Source organism: Tenrec ecaudatus, chromosome 8 (genome assembly GCF_050624435.1).
Source record: "Tenrec ecaudatus isolate mTenEca1 chromosome 8, mTenEca1.hap1, whole genome shotgun sequence".
Classification (NCBI taxonomy): Eukaryota; Metazoa; Chordata; class Mammalia; order Afrosoricida; family Tenrecidae; genus Tenrec; species Tenrec ecaudatus.
This window is the reverse complement of record NC_134537.1, coordinates 9,755,166-9,761,966: the sequence shown is the minus strand read 5'-3', so window position 1 is coordinate 9,761,966 and position 6,801 is coordinate 9,755,166.

The following is a 6,801-nucleotide window of genomic DNA, read 5'->3' as shown; positions in this document are numbered from 1 at the left end:
TAGCACTGTCCTTGTAAGCTGTGTTCAACATCACACCAGATAATACGGCATTTTTCCTGAACAAGAAAAAAATTTCACAGCCTCATACTGTTTTCGTGAATCTGCCATCACAAAAACAAGGTTTGAGCAAAACAGCTTTTACAGAAAAATTCACAGTGACCAGAGAGGGCCTTCCCAGGCGACGTCACTGTGTGCACTAACTCAGAGTGAGTTGCTGGATGCTCGCCTAACAGGAAAAATGTGTGCCACGAAAGCTCTGCTCAGCAGAGTTCTTTTCTGATTTTGGGGGGTACCCCCGGAATGCACAGAAAGATTGGCAGGAAACAGAAGAAACTGTTAACCATGGGGTCTTACCAGTGGGATAACATGGGCTATATATGATTTTTGAAATATGAATAGTTCATTCAAAAATCAAATTTAGGAATGCTGACGGATATACTGAAACATGGGTTTATGGGTCACTTTTTCATTATCACGGGAGAACTATGTGGCAGAGACCTTCCATGAAGATCGTCGAGCTTGGGAGTCCTCCGGGCAGTGGCAGCACCATCCCCTAGGACCCATTGTGTAGGCTAGTCCCCAACCAATATCAACAACTTTTTTTTAAAAGAAAGAATAGTAATTAAAGGAGGAAAAATCAAAACAGGCTTCCACTCAGCTACTAACAAAGTCACTCAATTAATTCAAGGAAGAAAGATTTCTACCAATATTTCATTGTCAGTATTCACTTAATCTAAGAAATGTTATGTTTCAGGAACTTACTCTGACAATTATTTATCACATAGTATTCTGTGATTAAAATGACTAATAAAGATGACCAGGAACCCCGCGGTATCTGGAGCTCCTACCAGGAGTCCATGGGGAGGGGTTGCACCACGAGCGACCCCACTGAGTGACCCCAATGGTAGCGGCACCCTGCCCTATGGGGCGGTTCTCTTCTGTCCTACAGGGTCACTGTGTACTGGAGTCAACTCGATGGCTATGAGTTTGGGGTCCTCATTTTATGTCATACAATTCTGATTTGTTTCTCTGACGCGCCTGTTACTTTTCTTTGGGGAAAAAAAAAATCAGAGCGATAGGATGAATAAACACAAACCTGCAAGAAGGCAGTCATCAGGTGAAAAACCAACAAAATCTGTTTTGTTTAGTTTTTCAGGCCAGCTGGAAGAAAGAGGAGATGATTCTGTCTGATTAAACATTTCCCGGAAGGTATTGGTGAGCTCACAGCGTCATGGAGAAAGCAGGAGTAATAGAGCAATAGTAAAAGTACAAGCGGGAGCCCAGGGAAGGTGGACAGCAATGACACCGGATGAGGACACCACTGCCACTGCCCCAGTAGGCTGCCATCCTAGGGACACAGAAGGTCTGGGCAGAAAAGTCTCGACAGAGACGCCGAGAATATTGCAGTTTTTAGATGTCAGAGCGAAGCCGGGAACAGGCCAACCATCCAGAAAAGGGAGGAGGACTTTCACCTTTAAAGATAGAAAGTGGATTAATGGCCAAAGCCGCCTAGTTGTTTCTGGCTCTTAGTGACCGTGCAGGGCAGAAGAGAGCTGCCCCTGTGAGTTTCCGAGACTATAAATCTTGATCGAAGCAGACAGCCTCATCTTTCTCCCTGAGAGCAGCTGGTGAGTTCAAACTGCTGACCTTGTGGCTAGCAGCTCAGAGCATAATTCACTACGCCACCAGGGCCCCTACACATGGGGTTAAAGATGACAAATTCGGAATGAAACTGTTTGACAACTGAGCGGCCTCCTGGTCGGCGCCTGACCCGTGATAACCCAGAGAGAACGGACTGAAATGCTGCTCACCCTGCACCCTGCCCACGAGGGGTGGTGGCTTGGATCGTGTGATGCGCAGACTTTGTGTAGACTGATTTTTGGAAGCGGGCATCGAGACTTTTCCCTCCTAGGTTTAGTCATAGTTCCGTGTTGTAGCAACCCGCAAGCCTTCGCTCAATCAAACCCAGATCTCCTGCATGTTAAGGGAGAATCTTACCACTGCCCCCACACCCTGAGTGACCAAACTTTGTGACCCCAAAATGACCAGGAAAGTCAGGGGCAATCATTTCATGTGACATCCAGCAAGAAGGATGAGATCACTCCAATGGAGATGCTGAAGAGGTTGGGATGGAGAGCCAAACTAGAATGCTTTTCAATTAAATCGTGGCAAGTCCAATGTCATCATGGCCGCATATAGAGTGGCCATGACTGCTGAAACCACTCAAGAAAGTAACCTTCTCAGCTTCCTCGTGCCACCTGCCTCAGAGATGGAGCCCCCCGTGGAAACGTCTGATTAGCTGAGGGGAGACCTCAGGCCCATGCCCCAGCCACCATGCCCATGTTGTTCACAATGTGCTGTCCACGGGGATTCCTCAAGCTTAGGCAAGGGTTTCCGACACTGGACAGAAAAACACTGGCACGGCCCCACGACAAGACACGACATCCCCTCACTGAGCCATAGCGCTACGGGGGACAACACTGGAGACACGGGATGGGAACTGTGCCCCATCTGCCCCCACCAAACTGAGGCAAAACACTAAGGGTGTGCAACAGAACAGCAAGGGGAACAGAGCAACAAAGTCCCCAGAGAATACCAAAAATATACTTTGGGGCCAAGGCCTGGCACCCCATCAGATGTGCCTGGAAAACACTCTTAAAGGTCATCACAGACCTTGAACTATTAACAGGCTATTCTTTTTTTATTTTTGTTGTTGTTTTCTTTTGTTGCTTTGTTTTGCTCTGTCTTGTTTTTTTGTGCACATTATTATCTCTGCAGGTCTATATAGATAAGATAGGCAGGATAAACCATCTGGAGGAGAAAACAACAAGACTTCCATTCCAGGGGGATATGGAAGAGAGGGAGGCGGGGGAAAGGAAGTGGATGTTGACAACCCCAGGGACAAGGGAACAACAAGTGGTGAGATGGGTGTAGGAGGCCTGGTACGGCTTGATCAAGGGCAATGTAACTGAGAGGAATTATTGAAACCCAAATGAAGACTGAACATGATAGTGGTACTAGAGGAAGTAAAAGGAAATAGAGGAAAGATCTAAGAGGCAAAGGGCATTTATAGAGGTCTAAATACAGGCATGTACATATGTACATATATTTTTATATGACAATGGGGAAATAGATCTATGTGCATACAGTTATAGATTTAGTATTAAGGTAGCAGATGGACATTGGGCCTCTACTGAAGTACTCCCTCAATGCAAGAACACTTTGTTCTATTAACCTGGCATTCCATGATGCTCACCTTCCCTACATTATCGCTGAAGACAAAGTGGGTGCATAAGCAAATGTGGTAAAGAAAGCTGATGGTTCCAGGCTATCAAAAGATATAGGATCAGGGGTCTTAAAGGCTTGAAGTTAAACAAGCAGCCATCTAGCTCAGAAGCAACAAAGCCCACATGGCAGAAGCACACCAGCCTGTGTGATCATGAGGTGTCAAAGGGATCAGGTATCAGGCATCAAAGAACAAAAAATCTTATCACTGGGAATGAGGGGGAGTACAGAGTGGAGACCCAAAGCCCATCTGTAGGCAACTGGACATCTGTTACAGAAGGGTCACAGGGAGGAGACGAGCCAGTCAGGGTGCAGGATAGCACTGATGAAACACAACTTTCTTGTAGTTCTTTAATGTTTCCTCCCCCCACTATCATGATTCCAATCCTACCTTACAAATCTGGCTAGAAAAGAGGATGTGCACTGGTACAGATAGGAACTGGGAACCCAGGGAACCCAGGATACATGAACTCTTTGGGACCAGTGCTGAGAGTGGCGATAACTGGAGGGTGGAAGGAAGGTGAGGTAGAAATGGGGAACTGATTACAAGGATCTACATATAACCCCCTCCCTGGGGGATGGACAACAGAAAAGCAGGTGAAGGGAGCCATTGGTCAGTGTAAGATATGATAAAATAACAATAATTTATAATTTATCAAGGGTGAGGGAAGGAGGGGGGGGTGCGAGGAGCTGATACCAAGACCTCAAATAGAAAGCAAATGTTTTGAGAATGATGGCAACAAATACTTGACAATGGATACATAGATTGTGATAAGAGTTGCACGAGCCTCCAATACTATGATTTAAAAAACAATCAAACACGCCGGCACAAGTGCACTCTAACGTGAGTCCCGGCATCTGTAGCTATTGCTCTGCACCTCTGGTGGGTACTGCACACTGCTGAGCTGGGGTTGGGGAGTTGGGGACAGGGCTTTCGACTCCAGTAGAGTGACTCCAGTCCAGCGACAGAAACTCACGGGGACAGTTCTACACTAGTCTATAGGCTTGCTATGCGTTGGACTTGGCTGGATGGTAATGAGCTTGGTTTGGAACCTCACGTTTGGTGGTTCAACGCCAGCCAGCGGCACCACAGAGGGGACTGGTGCTCGTCCGTAAAGACGTCAGCCAAGAAAACCCTGTGGAGGTTCAGTTGATACTCAACAAGGAAGAGATGGGTAAAAGCTATGATGGCAGCAGGCAAGACATTGGGAGGGAGCTTGGATGAGCTGCTGAGTATAAAACCAGGGCCCGCTCTGCAAACTTGGATCTGATTCACAATGAGGCGGGCCTGGGGAAACCTATGGAATAGTTCTCTGGAACACACCTGGAGTTGGAACTGACTCAACAACAATGAATTTGGTTGTTTAAGGAGGTCGAGAGAGAACATTCACCTCAGGTACCTACTAGGAGCTCAGCAAAAGGAAGTCGCCTTTCTGATTCCTGTGAACCCCGCCTGCAGAGGAGACATTAACACTCCGGGGAGAGGGCAGGGACCCCCAGGCCTCTGTCTACTGTCAACCAAAGCACTCTCTGCCACTGAGTCACTTCTGACCATATCAACCCCACTGTGACCCTGGAGGACAGCGTAGCACTGCCCCGGTGGGTTTCTGAGACTGTAACTCTTTATGGGAGTAGAGAGCCTAGGCTTTGTCTCTCAGTGCAGCTGGTGGTTTTGAACTAGTGACCTCGGGTTAGCAGCCCGACTTGTAGCCACTATGCCATGAGGGCTCCCTTTCGACTGCAAATCTGAGTGGACTTTGCATCTCTGAGACTTGAATTCTAGTACACTGCTGTCTCCTGGCAGTTAGGTCTTTCTACCTACCAAATCAATCAAGGGTTTCAAGACCCCAGACACCATCTGTGCACTGAAACCTGAGTTTGCAACTGTCATTCAAATTCATGTAGATTCCCTGGGGGATCAATAAATTTAATTTTGCTTAAAAACTCTACTGGATTGATAGCTGCTTCTCCTTCTTGTGTACCTTCTCAATCAACAGATTCTAGAAGAACCAATTATCATGTAAGGGATTTCAAAATCTTGTGACATGGAAAGGTATTCTCTGTTGCAAAGGTTGTTAAACTATCGCCTTATTAAAATGTAGTTACAAAGAACGGAAAGCACAGGGTATACACGCACACCCACAAACCCTCAAATACCCAGAGAAAATGGCAATAGAATATCTCATTCCATGCATCAATACATATTCTGGGTACATATGCTAGACACATGATGGCAGGATTTATCAACGGTTTATAAAAGCCAGTGAATAGAAAAGGTTAAGGTGTTTCCCTCAAGGATCCTGCAGTGGTCATCAGTGATAGGAAACAAAGCTTTGAGTTTGGCTTTTAAAAAAGAAATGCTCAAATCCCACATGGGTGAGACACTGCTTTAAATAGATTTACGTGAAAGATTTCAGAGCTTTATTAGACTGGTCCTGAATGGGGTTCCTATGGCCAGAAGGTTCCCAAGAAGAGCCAGTGGGATGAGGAAATATTCATCTTAAGAAATAAATGTATATACACGCATGCATAAATGTGTGTGTATACACACAGAGAGAGCTTTGTAAACAGTTTAAATTGGTAGACACTAGGAAGTGCATATTCAAAATGATTTTACTAAGAGGACTGCTTAATTCTGAAACATCTTCACAGGTTTTTTGTCATATTTCAGAAACACAAACCCTGCGGTATGATGGGAGCGTTAACGAGCAGCCCCAAATCAAATCATCTGAACCGGACGACTTAGCTTCTCCTGGGTTACAAAAGGCACCAAACTGGCTTGGTTTGCAATTGTTTTGTGTTGCCAGAACCTGCACGATGCCGTCTGTCCTGACAAACTACGGCCGGACACGGACTTGGCAAACACTATCCGGGAAAGAGGGGATCACTGTGCTCAGGAAAGGAACATTCAGAGGAGAGAAGACAGGTGTGACACCTTTACTAGCTTGATTCCTCACAGCTGAGCTTTTAAGACCCCTCACAGTGGAAAGAAAACCCATTTGGATACGACAAACCCTGAGAGCCAAAGAAATGGACCATTTTCCCTACTTGCCGGACTGGTGCGTGATGCTTTCTGAGTTCCACGGCGGGAGAACGCCAGAACTGGCTGACTGATAGGAACATTATGAGGAAACCCCAGGGGAGGTGTGTCCATTACATTCTCTGACAACTTTTCTCACCTGTACCACAGGAACGGGATCTTTCTTCCTTCTCTTTGGCTCTCCCCAAGAAGGCCAATCTGGTCTCTGTTTCATCCGGCTTTTTCTCCCTCCCAACTCGAATCCCATCATTTGCCACTTCAAAAGATGCGAGCGGATTTGAACATGGATGATGAGGAAAAGACAGCAGTCCAAACAAAGGGAAGATGGAGGGAGGAGATGCATGTGTGCCCCTGCAGCAGGAGAGGGTGTGGCGAGTCTCGGCTCCCGCTGCAGAGCCGACGGTGCTGATGGGGAGCAGTTTATGACCAGCGCACAGGGGTCTGTGGAACAAAATGCGTTTTAAATTAAACCTATG